The 20949-nt window shown below is 43.2% G+C and overlaps 1 protein-coding gene across 1 annotated transcript in view; it reads left to right on the forward strand.

Moving 5' to 3' along the window:
• The first annotated feature begins 341 nt into the window (after positions 1–341).
• CALCR (calcitonin receptor) overlaps positions 342–20949 on the forward strand; it is a 140014-nt gene continuing 119406 nt past the window's right edge. The window contains exon 1 of the mRNA XM_035129172.2: positions 342–719. The gene's annotated coding sequence lies outside the window, so the exon portion shown is untranslated. The remainder of the gene's footprint in view (positions 720–20949) is intronic.

Below are 20949 nucleotides of genomic sequence, written 5' to 3' on the forward strand. Positions count from 1 at the left end.
AAAGGAAGCTCTGCAGAGAGCCAAGGTGGTTTCTGACTCGGGGAGGTGGGAAAGGCACTTCACACGCGCTCAGAGGCTCTCCCTTTGCCTTTCTCCTTGGGGTTTGGACTTTTGGAAAGGAGGCGTCTCTCAGTGCTGGGGATAAGCGCGCTTCGGCTCTCGGCCCCCGGCCCCCTCCTCTTCCCGAGGGAGCCCCCGCCCCTCTCGCCCCCGTGACGGACGCTCGCCGAGCTCCTGCGCCATTCAGCGGCGCTCTCCCGTTGCCGAGCGTGCGGCTCCTTTAAAGCGAAAGCGGCGCCCGGCTCTCTCCGCTTGGCTTCTTTGGCTGGGACCGGGGCGAGGAGGCGCTGCTGCTCCTTGGCTGCGCGCTGGCCGCTCGCTCAGCCACTTTCTGCCCTCGCGGAGCTGCTGCCCGGGCTTGGTGGCTGGGCGTGCAGGCAGCTCGCTTGAGCCTGGAAGGAAGACCCCGGTGGGCTTGATCTCTGCCCCTGGTCGGTCTTTGGGGCTGGGGGTGCCGGAGCAGGGCTGCTGGAAAGCAAAGCAGCTGCTGCTGCTTGCAGTAGCGATTCTCCCTGTGCGCTCTCTTTGTATGGGATTTAAGGAACCAACTCGTGCAACGACCACTCGACTCTCGGTTTCCTAGGCGGGATTGCAATAAGCTGCTTCGGCAGGGAACCGACAGAGAACGCCAACTCCCTCCCGGCGGATCCATGAGAGCTGTGAGTCCTCGCAAGTTTTCGCCTTTTCGTTTATTTGGGGCGGAACTAATTTTGGGAAACGCTGGCGATGGGAGCTGCAAACGGTCGTGCAGGAAAGAGGCATTGGAGCAAATGGTAGTCTTCAGGTTTGGGGGTTCTCCCTCAGCTTACTTGGTCGTACGAGGGCTCTTTAGTAGGGAGCGTGTTACCCTTTTAGGAAGCTGGATCTGCAGATATAAAGATGCCTGGTGGGTTCTCTAAGCCAGCCTTTCCAAGCCTGACGATTTGGGAGTACAGTTCCCATCAACATGGTCAGTGGTCAAGGGTGATGGGAGTTGTAGTCCTAAACATCTGGAGGGCACAAGTTGGGGAAAAACTGTTCTAAGGTCAGTTCCGGGGGGCTTGGAGTTCTTGATTAGCCACAGTTGCAGATCCATAGCCAGTCTGCTGTTGCAGATCCTGGCTGACCTTTTTCTCCTGGAAGTGGGGTGGGTGGATTTTGTTGAGGAAACTTACACCTTGATGCCCAGACCATTTGGTCTGCTGCTCTTCGGTGCCTCTCCCTTGAGTCTAACTTGGGTGAGGATTTCCCAGTGCTTAGGTTAACTCTGATCCATCTGGGGAGATGATCTGTGGAGGCATGTGCCGATCATGTTGAAAACAACGCGATCTTTCTCCAATGCTTAATAAAGGGATGACAACCACAGTCTTGGGAGGCAGTCACCAATGTCACACTGTTTGTAGAATGTAGATGGAAATATTAGCAAGCAAATGCTTGGTACAGTTGGAGCTGTGTTAAATGTTGCTCATGAAAAGGAGTTAGAACTGCTCCATGAAGAAGACTTCGGAGGAAGCAGTGAGGAAAGCGATGGCTGCATTGGCAGGTTGCAGGAAGGACATCATAACGGGGAGACCCAGTTGAACCATACAGTTTTAATATTGATTTTCTGATACAAATGCAGAGCAAACTACAGGTGGAAGCAATCTCCAATCACAGGACATTTAAGTGGCACCAGGTTAATGCACAATGACTCGATATTTCATATCTCAGATTATTATTGTATTATTACATTTATTCCAGCCACTTAGCAAGCGTCAGCATGTTACATTTTAAAAATAGTATCATTTTATTGTTTGGATCATTCTGCATTTAGCGTCTGGGTATTTCTCTGAATGGCAAATAGATTCCACATGTGTGTTTTATTGCATGTTCAAATTACAAGGAAAGCCCCTTTTGTGATCCTGGCTTCCTGTTGTTAGGCTTCCCCATTCCCACCTCCTTCCTAAATGGCATTTGAGCAGATTTCTAAGCAAGGGTGTGTGTATATACAGTATTGCTTTAGGAGGAGCAAGAATTGTGCGAGCAGTTGTGAGTTTTGCTTTTATATCGGATACAAAGACCTGGTTCAACAACAAACCACCAGATTTTTAGTTACTGTACTTGATTTGTTTTCTGCCTTTCCATCTGGACCAGATCCACTTGACTGCTTACAGTGAAAATAACATATGAAGGACTTGCTCCATTGCATAGACTCCTTATGTCAGTGTTCAGTAGTCATCTTGTCACATTTTTCTGTGTCTGACTACTGCTCTTTGTGTTTATACTCTGAATATGCTTGTTGGCATCCATGTCAGTTAACAGTAGTAGAGTCCCTGCTCCTACTGGGTATTCCCAGAAATATTTGTTCTCTTTGTAGCTGTTTGCTGCACTCAGTATGACTTGAGTGAAATGAGGTCAGAGTGGGTTTAACAATTGAATTTACCCATACATATTCCTCCCTAACCCCTGCAAAAATGGCACAGAGTCGTCTTTTCCTGTGGCTAGGATATGGTGTAGAGGCTTGTGTACAAGCATCTGTGACAACTGTGCCAATATGTCAAAAACTGATTCGTTTGTGGAAATGCATTCTTCTGGAGCTCTCTGCATTTGATTTTTTTTATAGTGCTCTTGATAACTTTAGCATAGCTGATCTTTCTTGCATTGTCTTGGTTTTTCCACTTACTGAAAAAAAAGTTTTTATAGATGGTGACACTGAATGAACCCAGTATTTTATGTCCAGAATTAATTCTTAAACAACATAGCTATTTTAATAAAGTTATCTCTCTCCTCTGTGAAAATGCCCTTAATATTTATTTCTATTCCAAAACTACTGATGTAATGGTATGCAAGTAGATGGTATGCAAACTTATTCATAAAGCTCTACAATTTCTTCTTTTTTTAAGAGAGTCCCGCTCAATAAACTTTTTTTCCACTTTGGTTTCTTCTTGTTGCTAAGAAAATAAGTTCTGAAATTTACACTAGCTGCAGAAATAGCAAAGGTTGATCCTCGGAAATTATGCCACTTGCTACAACCATAATTGTATTTCTGGGAGATCCAGCTGTGGGATGACCATTTGTTACTATCGTTCCGGGGGGGGGGGGAATAGTGAGAAAGAGATTATCCCTTCCTGCAAGAATTTATTTCATTAACTAGGTGGGACAGAGAAGCAGGCAGACAGGATACGTACTCAAGATAAAACACCTAGATGGGAAACCTCTTCTTGAGAATACCAGTCTCTCTTTATAAAGTTACATGGGGCTTGAAGTGGCATTTCATGTAGGGGACTAAACACTCACTGCAACCTGACATCTCTAAACTACAGTATTGAATTACAATCCATCAAGAGGTTCAGTGCTGTTACCTGTGGCTTGAACTGGGACAAAGGTGCTTAGTTTTTGTTTTATCACAGTCTCTGTTAACTAGCTTTCCAGTGCTAGGATGCCTTTGTTGTTCACAAAACTATTGTTGATTATGATCACTGTTTATGACTCAATTATCACTGTTAATGATGTCTGTGCTTTCTGCATTTCCTTTCCTTCTGACCTTACTGTTTAACAACCTTACTCCAGCCGTGTTCCCATAAACCTGTATCTCAGGATACAGCTTCTACACTTTCTATATCGGCTGAAGTGGACTTGTGTCCATGAAAGCTTATGGCATCATTCATTTGTTAGTCTTTAAGGTGTTACAAGACTAACCCTTACCCAAACTGAGCTTATCCAAATTGAGCCTTCAAATTTTCTACAAATTTAAGTACTGTAAATGTGATGCGGGCTAATGAGCACAGTGTGTTCCATTTGTGTATGTCAAGATGTGTCTCTGGTCTAGAATGCTATTTGTTTCTTAAATTTGCTAATTGCGTTTCTGTTAAAAGGAACTCAAGGCAACAGACATAATTTGTGTCTGTTGGGTTTTCTGTTTTCGTTTTACAAAGAACCTCATAACAAAACAGTGTTAAGAATAAAAACAGAATGTGACAGCATAAAGGCACAGGGATTTATTTATCTTTGAAGTGATTTGATTTGCACTAAGACACCAATCATGAGGTCTCTTGGTGAGGCTGCCTGGGATAATTTCAAAGTAAGATGTCTAAACTCAGGATAGAAAACCAGCATTCTTCAAATGGATACCTTTTGCTCTGTGACTGGATATTGGCGTTGGGACTTTTATTCAGACTTCAAACTTTGTTTGTGTGTGTGTGAGTGGTGCTGCAGGAAGAGCCCAGACTGAGAAGTTTTCATATCTTGAGAGGAAATAGGGGTTGACAGCTATGTTCAGAAGAATATACTATGGGAATAAGATGTGGCTTTGTTTCATATCTGCCGATATGAAAATTGTGGCCTCTCTCCTTAAGAGACATGCCTAGTCTGTAGTAGAAACTCCCCTTCCTAGGTATAGTTCCTTCTAAAGCTGAGTAGGAACTGGAGTCTTAGTCTTAGTGTAGCAGGTCCTAGCTGCTGTGCTGAGTAGCTGATCTGTAGTTTACTAATAAATACAGCTACTTGACTGCCTCCTGGTACAGTATTGGGGAAAGCTCACTGCAAGGCTTCCTCACACAGTGAGTACACTTCCCAGATCCACAGATCCCACACTGACACTGACTATAGCAGTGATGGCCAAACTTGGCCCTCCAGCTGTTTTGGGACTACAATTCCCATCATCCCTGACCACTGGTCCTCTTAGCTAGGGATGATGGGAGTTGTAGTCCCAAAACAGCTGGAGGGCCACGTCTGGCCATCACTGGGCTATAGGAAAACCTTGCCTGCTGCAACACCTTCTGGTGTTCCCCACACTCTTGGGATTCCCCCTGAAATTTTGAGGTTACACACTTCCTCTCCCATCCAAGAAACCCCAGATCTTTGCTGATTTCTTTAGAAGCATCTTTATACTCCGCATTTGAGAACGTATGCAGTTTTCTAGTGTGAAAGGCAGTCCTAACCACAGCACTGCGGCCACCGCCTCCAATGGCTGCTACTTTAAAAAGGTAACAACACAGAGATGCAAGTGTGAAGACTCGTTTAACGTAATGTGTAGTTTGGCTGTCGGGCAAGCCATTTCCTATTGCCACTAATGGGCCCAAGCAATTACTTGGAAGCACGTTCCAAGTATATTTAAAGCAAAGACCATTCTGCTTTTGTGTGTGCGAAAAGGTTCTTTTCATAATCTTGCCACACATTCTACCCAATAACCACTTGGGCCCCATTAGCAGCCCCAAGCAATCATTTGGAAGCACGTGCAACAGGATCATAAAAAGAACATTAAAAATATGTAGAATGGCACATTATTTGATTTAAATGCCCTTGTTTGCCTACAGCTATAGGGACAGTTAAATAATGCAGACTTAATTTGCCAATAGCAGTAGGTACAATTAAACAATATGGACTAATTTGGAGGAGAGGGTATTTCAAAGGAAATGATTTACTTCTGAACATTGAAAGATAATTTTCCCGCCAAAAGTCCTGGCAGGAGGAAGGCAGGAAAGAAAGAACAACACCATTAACTCAGAGGGGTGCTGCTTTAAAGCTTCCGTTCTCTGTGGATTTAACCCACAGTATGCCTCAAATACAGGGCCAGCCTAAGACATTTTGCTACCTGAGGCGAACCACAAAATGGCTCCTTTCCTGCCACCTGCCAGGGAACAAGGAGAGAGAATCCAATCAACCTTTGAATCAAAGGCCATGGAGGGGAGGGAGTTGCTTCACTTTGCCTCATGGGCGGGCCGGCCCTGTTCAAATACCAACAGTTTGTGAACAGAGCAAGTGAGGCTGGCATTTTGGTTCCCTTGTAGGAATCTTATGCCTTTTTAAAAAACCCCTAATATTACCTAGAAGTGAAACACAGTAGCTTTTCTCACCAGGAGATACCAGTGGTAGAGGAAGTGGTACCATTTAAAGTAGGGGTGACTAAGGATGAATGTGGCCCTTAAGCCAAAAACTATTAGTCAACTTTCCAGGGTCTAGCATTGGGTGTTGCCACCCAACACTCTTGCAGGTGTTCCCCTCTACAGGACCCCCACCCACTGTCCTATCCTCGAACAATCAAATGATCAACCTTATCAGCAGAAAGGCGGCCACCCAGTATTAGGTGGGGTGGGTGTGTTAACTTCTCTGGGCCTCCCAGTGCTGTGTTTACTTTATTCATTTTTCCTTTTACCACTGCTGCCAAAATGGGTAGGGTCTCTTTTCCAGAAAAAAACATTCTTGGAAGGGCACATCAAACCTCTGGGTTGGGGTTTAGCACCCCCTGTTTTAAATTATTATTATTATTAATAATAATAATAATAATAATAATAATAAAGACATGCGTGTGTGCGCGCACACACATATAAAATACACATATGTATTAATTCTCTTGGATGTGCCTTTGCGGTTTTTCCTATATCTTTGAGGCCCATGGAAGAAATGGAGAGAATTGTATTTTGGTGATAACAGCTATCTCTCTGTGATGCTTGAAGTTTTGGCTGTGTGGCCTGTGAACTGCCCGTCTCTGTTCATCACTGCGAATTCTTCCTTTTTTGATACAAGAAATTAGACTCTACCTCCACTCTCCATAAACAGTAGCAGAGCAAAAGGGCTGACCCACAAAATTAAGAGCCACGTTCTGCCATGTTAAAGCTACACCGTTGTGTAGCTTGCAGGAATTTCAGGTTAAATATGGAATTAACACTTGTGGAAGAATCATGCTGAATTATAGGGCCTAATTAGTGGGAAAGACATGATCAGGTCTCCAGGTGTCTTTTTCATCTGTTAAAATCAGCTGTGGGGAGGAGGCTGAGCAAAATAAAATAAAAATAAAATAAAATTCAGGGCTTTGACACAGTGATGGGTGAGGGCTAGACAGAGCTGACGCTTAGACTGGTCTGCCACCCTCTATTCAGTAGCTATTGAAATTATAGTAGCTACTATTCAGTAGCTATTAAAATTATAGTAATAGAGGGTGTTAAGCTTTCTAAAGCAGTAAGCTAGCATTACCAATTAGTCCTAACCTTGCTGGTTGTCATGGTGGAAAAAGATGAAACATGTTCCCCTTTTCAAGCAGTGTTTTCAGAGCAACCCTGCGGTGATATTTGATCTCATTTGTTTGTGAGGGTGACACGAGTCAGATTCTACCGGGTATTGCAAAGAAATTAGGTTTTGCAGCACCACCCTAATCAACACTACTCAGAAGATCGCCCATTGAGTTCAATGGGACTTCTTCTCAAGTAAGTAAGCTATAGGATTGCAGCCTTAAGATACACGTGGCCACTTATGAATTTTATTTCCCATTCACTGCCATGCCACAGAGATTATAACATTGGTTATATTTATGTTCCTATTCTTCCATTCTATGAGTAGTTCAGGGGAATCCCTGCACCTGGCGCAATAAATAAATAAATAAATCCTCAAAACAACAATGTAAGATACTGTATGCTAAAGTGAGGGGAAATACCTGACACATGGGTGAGTTTCATGGCTAAGCAGAGATTTGAAATGGTCCCCTTGATCTTTCTCCAACACAGTATCCACAGTCATAAAAGGCAGTGGTTGGCATGAACAAGAACATATGGCAACAGTTTTATAGAGGTTAGCCAATGAGCCCAGTTTCATGCCTCTGAAAGTGATAAAACAACTTAATAATGGTTAACGATACTCTATATTAAATAACCTTTCCAGCCAGTTTGCACAGCTGGCTATCCTGGGATAATTACCTCTGAACTTACTTAAACCTCCACATTTTCAAAGCAAGAATGAGATGCTGAATATTAACTTTACTATCTTTCTTCATGGGAAAAGTGAACATATAGTTCATGGATGAATTGTTTTTTTGGGGTGTGGACAGTAGTCAGGGCAAAGATGAGTGCTTCCTTGTAAGAAACATCCTTTTATTTATGTTGGTTTAAGAAACTGAATTATGCACTCCAAATTAAAACAGACTTTCTTAAACCTAAGTACAGTGGTACCTCGGTTTACAAACACAATTGTTTCTGGAAGTCCGTACTTAACCTGAAGCGTACTTAACCTGAAGCGAACTTTCCCATTGAAAGTACAGTGGTACCTCTATTTACGAATAACTCTACTTACGAATGTTTCTACTTACGAATGGAGCTCCGTCCGCCATCTTGGATGCGGTTTAGATAGGATTTTTTCTACTTACGAATTTTTAGATAGGGTTGCTTCTACTTACGAATTTTTTATCCCAATGCATTCCTATGGGATTCGACTTACAATTTTTTTCAACTTACGAATGTGTGTTCGGAACGCATTAAATTCGTAAGTAGAGGTACCACTGTAATGGAAAGTGGATCAATCCGTTCCAGACGGGTCCACGGAGTACTTAAACTGGAAATACTCAAACCGAGGCGTACTTAAACCGAGGTATGACTGTACTGTACTGTTGATTTTCATGGAATATGATTTCCAGTAAAAAAAATGCATATGATCACAGCCAGATGTCACTAAGGACATAATTTAAAGGCTAATAATATTGTAGGGATAAAGGTAAAAGGTAAAGGACCCCTGGACGGTTAAGTCCAGTCAAAGGTGACTGTGGGGTTGTCTCATCTCGCTTTCAGGCCGAGGGAGCCTGCCTTTGTTCACAGACAGCTTTCTCTGGGTCATGTGGCCAGCATGACTAAACCGCTTCTGGCACAACGGAACACCGTGACGGAAGCCAGAGCACACAGAAACGCTGTTTACCTTCCCACTGCAGCGGTACCTATTTATCTACTCGCACTGGTGTGCTTTCGAACTGCTAGGTTGGCAGGAGCTGGGACCGAGCAATGGGAGCTCACCCCGTTGCAGGGATTCGAACAGCCAACTTTCTGATCGGCAAGCCCAAGAGGCTCGGTGGTTTAGACCACAGCGCCACCCGCATCCCTTTGTAGGGATAATTCTAGCAAGAACATCTACAATTCCCATCCAAGTAAATTTTATTGAGAATAAAGGAAGGTTAAATTCTCTGTATCTTCCAGCCATCCATAATGAATGCAGTACTGCTGAATTTGGCTCCCCAGCTAATCATCTACAATATGAGCTGAGAACACATCAGATTTCACTTTTACAGGTGAAGAGATGGAGCTGAATACCTGGGGGATTCTCTGCATCACTTGGTTAGTCACTGATGCTGAATATGTTTAATTCAGTTTATTGGAGTTTTTGGTTTATTTCAAATGATAAATAAAACAGATGTTAGGCTGAGATTTTTGCCTCCCCACCCAAAACACCTCAATATTGTGGCAATACTGAGAACATGCAACTATTAGGTATTTCGTATATTCCGGCGTATAAGACGACCCCCATTTTTTTCCCCAGTTAAAATGTAGAGTTTGGGATATACTCGCCATATAAAAAATACGACCCGGCATATAAGACGACCCCCAACTTTTGAGAAGATTTTCCTTGGTTAAAAAGTAGTCTTATATGCAGGAATATACAGTATTTAGATCTAGCCAATTTCTCGGTGCTGTGCAAGGCAGAAGTCACACAGACCTTTGCTAGAAGGCTATCATCAAGGTGGCAGCGAATTAAGGAGCACTGTTTTGAGAAGGCTATGCTGGGTCTTTAACAGGATTTTGGAGGAAGAAGTGGCGACAGAGAATGAGAGCAACAAATGTAAGCTTGAGGTTTAAGAGAGGGAAGGCGTTTATGAAGATAGGCGTGAAGAGATGTTGTCAGAGGTGAAGGAGAGCATTAAAAATAAGGATTAGAAGAGCAGGAACCTTGAAGTTGACACAGGTGATAGGTATGGTGGTTGCAGCTGTTGAAGATGGTTTAGCAGAGCCAGGCTGGAATGAAGAGGACAGTGTGCTGCAGGGGCCTTTGAGAATATAAACATGAGTACTGTACGCTCTGCCTCCGTGGCAGTAATACTTCTGAATACAAGATGCTGGCAACCAGAAGGGAGAAGAGTGCTCTTGTGCTCATGACGTGTTTGGGAGTTTCCCACAGGGATCTGGGTGGCCACTGGAGAACAGGATGCTGGTCCAGATGGCTTGTTGACCTGATCCAGCAGGCTCTTCTTATCTTCTTATATTAAACCTGATACAGTTACTACCACAAACATTTCTAGAGCATCTTTGGTCACTTTGAAAGCATATGGCTCCCCCCCAAAAAAATCCTTTGTACCCCTTACAAAGCTACAAATATCAGTACCCGCATCAAACTACAGTTCCCAGGACTCTTTGGAGGGAGGCCATGTGCATTAAATTGTTTGCCGTATCATGTTTAGTCATGCAGCTAAGCAGAAGCTCTATAAGAGTCTCCTAACTGTTAGATTAAAAGAAGCTGGCCCACAATTTACATTAAAACAAGTCTTGTCTGGTGGCAAGACATTTCTCCCTTCAAGGATTGAGTGGCATGCATTGTTTTGGTAAGCATTCCATAGCAGATGGTGATAGTGATTATGATAAGGACAAATATAAATCTGGCATATTGTAAAATGCAAAATGGCATGCTGGGCCAAAAGAAGTATGTAGTGATGGCTGGAACATAATGAGTGATGAGTTGTCCACAGGCTTCTATAACTGAGATTCTTTTCAAGCAACAATAAGTAACTTAAGGAAGCATAATTCTTGCAAAGGAGGGATCTCACCATGTGAACACACCCTTTCATAACTTCTAAGTTTGACTACTGTTGGGTGCCCCATGTAGGGCTCCTACCCATAAGGATAACTTGGAACTACAGTTGGGTCAATATGAAGCTGGGGGCCAAGAGCATATTTTTTGCAGCAAGCATACTGTAACACCAGGGCAACACAAAAACATGTACCGTAAAAGCAAATTGAAGCCATTGTTAAAATAGTTGAGACTGCTTTTCCATGCACGAGCCCCCTTGGTAGCTATTCTGGGTTGTGGGGTTGTTGTGGGGTTTTTTTTTGGACCAAGTAATTTCAGGTTTGGAGGTAACAACATCGTATTCTGTGAGAACCAGGATCTTGATCACAGTTGCCTCAAAGTCCTGGAGCATTCTCCCCAAAGAGATGTGAGGTTGCTCTTTCCCCATGGACTTCCATAGAAGTTGTAAAAGGTTTCTGTTTCAGAAGGCATGTGGCTACTGACTCTAGAATTTGTTGTGTTCATGTTTGTTCGTTTGTTCTAGTTGTTCTAGTTGCTTATGCTTTTCTAACGTATCATTTAAACAATGAATGAATATGTATTTGTGGCACGCATTATACTTATTGACAATCATCTTGAGCGTTGGAAACATGTTCTAACAATAATTTAACAAACAGGCTGGATTTCCGTCTTTCTGCTTTCCCACTTCTATTTATTTATGCAAGGTGCTCTCCTCTGAAGGGTCCTTCAGCACAAGCTGTCTTGAAAGCCAAGGAGAGGGAGCAGTGCTTGTTGCTTTGTACTTGCTTCATTTGTAGTTTCTAGTGCGATACTTGTGCTTCCTTTTCGTTAGGCAATGCCTTGAGTTGAAGTAAATGTTGTACAGTATTTGGATAAGTGGGAGAAAATGATTAAGTAAGGTGGGCTTGAGAAGAGAAGGAAACTGAGGAATCTGCCTACTTACTTGCTTTTAATTTAAAAAGGGATAAAACACAGAGTGCAAAACTAGAACTTTTCTAGCCTTATCCTAAAATTTGACCACAAAGTTTAGGTTGGAGCTGACTTAACAACAGTTATAACATGCAGAGGGGCCATAGTTCAGTGACAGAGCACATGCTTTTCCTGCAGAAAGCTCCATGTTCAGTTTCTGATATCTCCTGTTAGAAGGATCAGATAGCAAGTGGTGCGAAAGACCTCTGCCTGAGAGAGCTGCTGAGAGCTACTCCCAGTCAGAAGAGACAATAAGGTTTTGGGAGAATTCCAACGAAAATAGAAACAGGAGCAGAAATCGACAATGTTTGCTTATTCTTTCTATGTCTGCAATGGAAATCAATCCAGGGATACAATTGACATTTGCTGTTATGGTTGCTTTTAATCTGCAAATGATATGTAATTAATTACTGTATACCCAGCGCATTGGCTTGGCTTTGCACTGAAATGAATGGGGTGGCATAACATAATGGTAACCATAGTTTACCAGGCATGTCAAACCTGTGGCCCTCCAGATGTTTTGGCCTACAACTCCCATGATCCCTAGCTAGCAGGACCAGTGGTTGGGGAAGATGGGAATTGTAGTCCAAAACATCTGGAGGGCCGCAGGTTTGACATGCCTGGTTTACGCGATTAATTACAGTGGTACTTTGGGTTACAGACGCTTCAGGTTACAGATGCTTCAGGTTACAGACTCTGCTAACCCAGAGATAGTACCTCGGGTTAAGAACTCTGCTTCAGGATGAGAACAGAAATCCTGCGGCGGTGGTGGCAGTGGGAGGCCCCATTAGCTAAAGTGGTATCTTCAGGTTAAGAATGGACCTCCCGAACGAATTAAGTTTTTAACCCGACGTACCACTGTATATAAATCACATAATTTTGCTCCAGCAGACAGCGAGACAAACTGCAGTAGAATGGAAACAGTGCTGCGTGTGGCAAATACAGGACAGAATGGAAGATGATACCTGTACTAGTAGAAATCCCTAGTAGACAAGACTAGGCTAGATGGACAAATAGGTGACCCAGTAAAAAGCAACTTCCTATGTTCCTCTTGAGCTTCTCTGTCTTGTCAGTGCTGCTCTCCAATAACTCTTTTGATCTTTAAGAGTCAGCAGAAGCCCTTTGCATTGAGTGTGTGGACAAATAATCTCTGTCCACCAGATGGATAATCATCACACATATGGCACTTGTTGCAGAAGGAAAGATTGGCCCCACCTCTTCTTTTGGAGTTATATCCGCATTTCAGGTTCTGTCTTGAGAGCATTAGCTTTACATATAGGCGTATAAAAGAGTGTCAGGAAAGTTTAAAAAATACAGTACTCTTCATTAATAGGTGGGCTAGAATTCTGATTCCTACATCCCACACATCTTCCCCTCTTGGCAGTTTAGCTATAATAATTGTATGGCATTTTCTTAGTTGAACAGAACACTCTGTCCTGCAGTTTACTGCTGGGGCTCTCTTTTCTTGGAGATTTAAGTCTTGCGAAGGACTTAATTCCTTCCCCACTGGCACGTTCATTCTATGGTTTTCCTCATATGCTGAAGACACACCTCTTTACCCTGGTCACGAGCCCCCGAGATGTATGTTTTTAGGACCTACTCTATTCTTTCGATTTCAGTATTGCATTTTTCACATTGTTCTAACCAGCCCTGAGATCTTATGGTGAAGAGTGGTGAGAAACAGCAACAATGCTCCAGTGGTACCTCGGAAGTCGAACGGAATCCGTTCCGGAAGTCCAGTTGACTTCCAAAAAGTTCAGAAACCAAGGTGTGGCTCCCAGTTGGCTGCAAGAAGCTCCTGCAGCCAATCGGAAGCCCCGTTGGACGTTTGGATTCGAAAAATAGTTTGCAAAGTGGAACACTCAGTTCTGGGTTTGCAGCGTTTGGGAGCCAAAACATTCAACTCACAAGGCGTTCGGGATCCAAGGTCTGACTGTATTGTTAACAACAATAAAAAGGTAAAGGGGCCCCTGACCATCAGGTCCAGTCGTGTCCGACTCTGGGGTTGCAGCGCTCATCTCAATCTATAGGCCGAGGGAGCCGGCGTTTGTCCGCAGACAGCTTCCGGGTCATGTGGCCAGCATGACAAAGCTGCTTCTGGCGAACCAGAGCAGCACACGGAAACGCCGTTTACCTTCCCGCCGGAGTGGTCCCTATTTATCTACTTGCACTTTGATGTGCTTTCGAACTGCTAGGTGGGCAGGAGCTGGGACCGAGCAACAGGAGCTCACCCCGTTGCAGGGATTCGAACCGCCGACCTTCTGATCAGCAAGCCCTAGACTCTGTGGTTTAACAACAATAACCTGTGGTTAACTGAGTCTAGGCACCATAAGACAAATAACTTAGGTAACCTTTTCATTAAATGGCGTTCTTAGGCACAGTAGATGTCTGCTTCACTGCATCTTCCAACTTCCAACTTGTATATAGTATTGGCTGACCTGTATTGTAAAGGTAAAGGGACCCTTGACTGTTAGGTCCAGTCGTGAATGACTCTGGGGTTGTGGTGCTCATCTCGCTTTACTGGCCGAGGGAACCGCCGTTTATACGCAGACAGCTTCCGGGTAATGTGGGCAGCATGACTAAGCCGCTTCTGGCGAACCAGAGCAACGCACGGAAACGCTGTTTACCTTCCCGCTGTCGCGGTACCTATTTATCTACTTGCACTTTGACGTGCTTTCGAACTGCTAGGTGGGCAGGAGCTGGGACCGAGCAACAGGAGCTCACCCCGTTGCAGGGATTCGAACCGCCGACCTTCTGATCAGCAAGCCCTAGACTCTGTGGTTTAACAACAATAACCTGTGGTTAACTGAGTCTAGGCACCATAAGACAAATAACTTAGGTAACCTTTTCATTAAATGGCGTTCTTAGGCACAGTAGATGTCTGCTTCACTGCATCTTCCAACTTCCAACTTGTATATAGTATTGGCTGACCTGTATTGTAAAGGTAAAGGGACCCTTGACTGTTAGGTCCAGTCGTGAATGACTCTGGGGTTGTGGTGCTCATCTCGCTTTACTGGCCGAGGGAACCGCCGTTTATACGCAGACAGCTTCCGGGTAATGTGGGCAGCATGACTAAGCCGCTTCTGGCGAACCAGAGCAACGCACGGAAACGCTGTTTACCTTCCCGCTGTAGCGGTACCTATTTATCTACTTGCACTTTGACGTGCTTTCGAACTGCTAGGTGGGCAGGAGCAGGGACCGAGCAATGGGAGCTCACCCCGTTGCAGGGATTCAAACCACTGACCTTCTGATCAGCAAGCCCTAGGCTCTGTAGTTTAGACCACAGCACCACCTGTGTCCCTGACCTGTATCGTACTTGTTTTTAAAGCAGGGAAGGGGAACTTGTGGCCTTCCAGGTGGCTTGGGACCGCAGCTCCCATCAGTCACAGCCAGCGATCAGGGATTATAGAAATTATAGTCTGGCATCTACTGAAGGGCCCACCAGTTCCCCATCTCTTTTTAAATCTGTCACTAAAGCTGTGCCAAGGCTTTGCCAGAGTAATTGCCTTCTTTCATCCCACTGGTAGAGAATTTGCTTATTCGCCTACGCTGTGCTTTTCATTTTCTCCTCCAGGGAAAATGCCATCTTTTTTGGGGAGGGGAGGGATTATTTTGCACAAGGAAATGGTATTGTGGGGGAGTGTTCAATACATCACCTTCCTGCACTCTGCTGCTTCAGTCAAAACTGCTTTGATTGAAAAAAAGAAAAAGAAAAATGAGACCTGGCCACTTTGTCCTTATCGTTGTTTGCTCCAGAGTAACGCAGTTTGATCTGTTTTAAACTGCAATATTCAGTGGTACCTAGAATAATTCCAAAATTATTATTTTTCTTAGGGCAGATGCTGTTGGCCCAGCTGCACTGGTTAATTGAAGGCAACTTGGCCAGCTGCATCAAAAGCATTTAAGGCTGCAGTGAAGTTCTATTGGTAAACTCATAATGACACAGAGCCCTTAAGTGCTACGATGCCACAAATACAGTAAGCAGAATCTTAAATGCTTCTAATTTAGTTGACCTTAGTTGGTCAGCTGCTTTCCTGCCAATTGCTACAACATAAAGAAAGAAAATAGGTTGGCCCCATAGAGAACAATACGATGCTTGGTATTTTGCTTTGCTTCCAAGCAGTGCCATTTGGAACTAGGCATTCAGCTGCTGTAAAAGGTGTGTATGACAACATGGATCCTGGCATTATAGAAAGAGAGAACTTCTGATTTAATTGGCTTGGAGGTTTTTAAAGAATGTCACTTGCTGCTCAAATTGATGGTAATTAGAAAAAGGATGCAGTAGGTACAAAAAAGCTATAAAAGCTGCACTTAAGCAAATAGAAATTACAGGTGGCTTCTACAGCTGGGATACAGCAATATTCTGAAGTTACATTAAAGTGGGTCAAATAATGGAGAATGGATAAAACCCATAAATCTAACACTGTGTCCTATTATTTTTCATATGTCTAAAGGGGAGAGTCCTTGAATAGCTTGTTTCTCCATGAAACATTTAGTCCAACATAAGAAATACACCTTTCATTTTATCAATTAATAAACCCAGCTGAACAGAGAAGTGTCCCTCTTCTCTTCTTTTGATCACCATAAATGCATGTTTAATGTCTCATAAGAGTAGGACAGGTGAGAGGAGCACCTCCATTTTATGTGATGTTCATTTCCTAACAAACCTTTAAAAATAAAACTCTGTGTGAATTATCATCGTCCCTGTCATACCCCAGTTAAATAACTTTTTGCTCCATTCACAGAAAGAGAGTGGCATTCATGGAAGGGGTCCTTCCCCTCACAAAAGGATCCCTTCCATGAGATCAAAGCAAGAACCTGGGATCTAAGCTATTGTCTGTATGGGATCGTAAATTCCACAGGAAGACTTCTCTGGCTTCTATTTTCATCCACTGGGCTATGGAGTTTGGCTGATGGTTGCAACTGGATAACTATCCTTCCTTTGTCTGATCCTGGCTCTTTCCTTGGGAAAAGGGGTGCTTTTGTCCTCTCCTATTGTCTTGCTGCTGATGGTGTTTGGGACTTAAGCCCCTGTTTGAGGGAAAGCCATGAGAGCTTATGACTGCAAACATCCATTGCTGCCGTCTTCTCTACTAGGCTGTGGAGTCTTACAGATTGTGTGGTCTGTTCTGGCTATATGCCTGGTAATGGTTTGTGGATGGAAGTACAGTCTGCGTATGGAGGCTTTATTGAGACATTTGTGCCATTGTTGTGTGTTGATGGGTGCCTTTCATGCATGCGGTGACATCGGTGTGCACTGTTTTGATTGACGGGTAGCAGCTAAGTTGCCCGGGATACTGCCAGAAGTGAGAGATGACATAACTGGTCTTTTGCTTTCTATTTTATTTCTGGCCGTATTTAGGATTGTGACTATGCTTCACTAACATTACTCCTGGTATAGTGACGCTCAACCTAGCAGAATTTTACGATTGATCTGCCAACCTCTCAGAATCCCACTCTCCCCCTTTTTCCCCTAGTTTCTGCCAAATTATCACATGTATAACTAAAACATAAAGTTCTACATTTATAAGACTAGAATCTTAGAATTGAGTGTTGGAAGGGGCATCCAATCTACTCCCTTACAATGCATAGGTACCCTTGGTTTAAACTGGGTAGAAGTCTAGTACTGTAATGTTCTAATGAATGAAAGAATGTGGGTTTGTGAATAATGTACTGTTTCATTGGTTTAGTTTTATTGATTTGCCTTGATCCTTGGAAGTTCACAGCAGCACAATTTTTAAGCTGCTTACAGAACAAAATATAGGCCTACTTATAGTGACTTTATTGTCCATTCATGGAGGGGTGAGAATAGAAAAGGTATAGATGTCAAAGCCTCATTGCAGCCTGTTTAACCAGCTCTGTTTGTCTGCTGCAAGCTCATCCTAATTTTACATCTCCTGATAATATATCACATCATATACTGGTTTGGAATTAGATGCTTAGTTTCATACAGCATAGCAGGAAAGGGTTGCAGAGGTGGCCTTTTCATTGGAATTAATATTGTGTTGGCTATTCTATGCTGGCTTGATTCCCAAGCCTTATCCTAGATGTTGTCTAAGTTACTATGGTTGCTGGCGGCACACAATAAATAACACACACTGTTCATTTCCCAGCAGCCTAGTGAGTGTGTGGAAGCTTGTTACTTAGCTTCATATAATGAAAGAGTTCCGGGATAAGCAACAGTCAGGCCCTAAAAGCCAGATCATGAGTTTATATCTTCCTGGTGTGGCAAAAAGGTCTGATAGTAATTTTGAATATAAACTATTATTTGCCCGTGTTCACCAATCTTAAACATGATACGTTATTGTACATCATAATGTAATTGTAATTACTCTGGCATTCATTCTCTCTCATAACTCCAGTCTACAAGTTAATAATGATATTATTTTGGCAGTTTTATTTTATTTGTTATAATTTATATCCTCATATGCAGCCAAATTTGTAACTCTGTGCAAATGGATTTATATTTTTTTAACTTAAAAAAAAGCAATAAAAAAGCAAAATTTTAAAAATATCTGATGGTTGCCTGTTGCGGTCCCGTGGCACTGGTGAAAGGCAATATAACTCAAGGTGATCAGCATTGGCTCCCTCACAGGAGGCAGTTGTTGGGAAAGCATAGGTGAGATTAAACTTGTGGGCAGCCTGCTCTTTAACAGTTTGGGGGGCATGGAAACGAGACCATTTATCACAAAAAACATTATTTCCCCACTAGAAATAAGAACTGTAGTGCTTATTATTGCCAAAAAACCACCACATTCTGATTTTGGTTTATAAATATTATGTAGTACTCTGAGCATGAAAAGCAATGATAAACCTAGACAGCATCTTAAAAAGCAGAGACATCACCTTGCCGACAAAGGTCCATATAGTTAAAGCTATGGTTTTCCCAGTAGTGATGTATGGAAGTGAGAGCTGGACCATAAAGAAGGCTGATTGCCAAAGAGTTAGTTACAGGTAGGTAGCCGTGTTGGGAAAGATGGAGGGCACAAGGAGAAGGGGGCTATAGAGGATGAGATGGTTGGACAGTGTTCTCGAAGCTACGAACATGAGTCTGACCAAACTGTGGGAGGCAGTGGAAGACAGGAGTGCCTGGCATGCTCTGGTCCATGGGGTCACGAAGAGTCGGACACAACTAAACGACTAAACAACAACAACGCACAAACTGAATTTCAGCAGAGTCATGGTTACATCAAGCTCCATATTGCCCTCAAAAGAACCCTCTTATTCTGCTTAGGTTGAATCTTAAGCAATACTATCACTGTTGGGAGGAATCCCCATCCCACCCCACACCCCGCCTTTTCCCATGAAGCCTTTGGTGCAGCCCCTTCCTTCCCACACCCTCCTCTAACTCATCCTAAGCATGTGCACATGAAGCAACCACATATTACAGGGGTGAAGAGCCTCAGACCTGGGGGCCAAATATGGCCTTTCTATCTCGCCCTCTGAGCTCTGCCCAAGCCACAGCCTTTTGGCCCTCTAGTGTTTTTACCTGGCTGGAATGTGTCCTTGAATTCTTGCTATATTGCTTCCTTGTTTACCCCCCTGCCCTCACTTCCTCTTCCTCTGTTACTTCCTGTAAGGGGGAGAGATTATAGAGAACCTCCCCCTCTCATCAGGAGCAGTTCATCCCCAAGCAGCCATGAAAGCGCGGGGTCTGAGGGGGCTAGTCAGGAAATGGAGAGAGAGTGCCAGGTCTCTGGCAACATGGGAGAGCCCCTGCTCCACAGACGGGAAGAGAAAGAGGCGGGAAGGGGGGACACCGGAATTAAGGAGGAGGAGAAAGGGGAGGAGATTCACTGTCCCGCGGCTTTTATGTTGGTCAAAGTCGCGTAAAGGGGCAGTGCCGGATTCTGGATCGGAATGAGCAGGCATGCATCCAACAGCTCGTTACACTGTAAATAGAGTGCACCAATAAAGACTGTTAAAAGACAAGCATGTGGAAAGTCGTTACTCTAGAGTAGTCGCAACAACCCTGACACTTCCCTTGTTGAATTTTATATTGGTTAGGTCCTCTGGGAGGAGCCCTATCCTCTTGCACTCTGCAGAGCATCATGTGCGCGCAAATATATATATATATATATATATATATATATATATATATATATATATATATATATGAATGAATGAATAACAGAAAGCAGTTAGTGTTTTGGAGTAAAATATTTGACAGTATCCCTACCTTAGAGGTTCAGGAGGACAACCAACATTATTTCTTTCTTCTTCTTCTTCTTCTTCTTCTTCTTCTTCTTCTTCTTCTTCTTCTTCTTCTTCTTCTTCTTCTTCTTCTTCTTATTGCAAGAATTCACTCCAGTGGCTCATTATTTCAGCTTAGCAGATGGGGACACTGAGGTGAACAGCAATTTCTCCAAGGTCAGCCAACAAGAAAGTATCAGGCTGAGATGGAATTTGAATCTAAGTTTCAGTCCTGGGCCTTTGGCAAAGTGTTTATGCATTTATCTATTTCGGCAGACCTATCAGTGTTTTGCTTGTGATGCTGTCTTAATTTATCCCCCCCTTCACAACATTTTGACTTCTCATTTACCCCACATGGTTGAACCCTAGAAAAGTTTCTCTCCCTTCATTTTAACTAAGTCAAAACCCTCCTCATAGAACAGGAAAGAAGATGTTAAATGAATAAATTCAACCATGAATACGTTCCCATAAATAACTACTGCAAGATTGAGAAAAGAGATATGTGTGAGAAAAGCTGCTGTGAAAATAATAGCTAACTCCAGGCTCTAAGGAATCTCAGAGCAAGGAATACTGAGAGCTTCCTTAGAAAATGTATATATAAATGCAATGCATTTCTCTGCCAGACTTATTTAAAAAACCCTCCAACCCTCTCAAGTTTACAGTACAGTACTGTATTCCTAACCTCTTATAGGAGGGTGATAAAAATGTCCAGCAGGTGGCAATATATTAACACACTGTGTTTTCAGAACCTTGGTTGAAGAATATTCAGGATCAGACTTAAAAATTTAGGCTTACTGATGCAAAAGGATGTTGGTTATATTGTATCATATTTTTTAAAAATAAACTTTATTACCAAAGTGTTTTAGATCAATTTAACTTGCAGCTTGAAACTAGTGCTTGTACAGTGGTACCTTGGTTCCTGAACAGCTTAGTTGCCGAACAAATCAGCTCCTGAACACCGCAAACCCAGAAGTAAGTGCTCCGGTTTGCAAACATTTTTCGGATGCAGAACGTCCAACGCGGCTTCTGCTTGAATGCAGGAAGTTCCTGCAGCCAATCAGAAACCGTGCCTTGGTTTTTGAAAGGTTTCGGGAGTCGAACGGGTTCTCGGAACACATTAAGTTCTAGAACCAAGGTACCACTGTACTTGGATTTAAGTAGATTTAGTCTAAGTAAACTATAATTGATTTTAAAATTCAATGTTCTGGTTTATGA

This window comes from Zootoca vivipara, chromosome 12, assembly GCF_963506605.1.
Source record: "Zootoca vivipara chromosome 12, rZooViv1.1, whole genome shotgun sequence".
Taxonomy (NCBI): domain Eukaryota; kingdom Metazoa; phylum Chordata; class Lepidosauria; order Squamata; family Lacertidae; genus Zootoca; species Zootoca vivipara.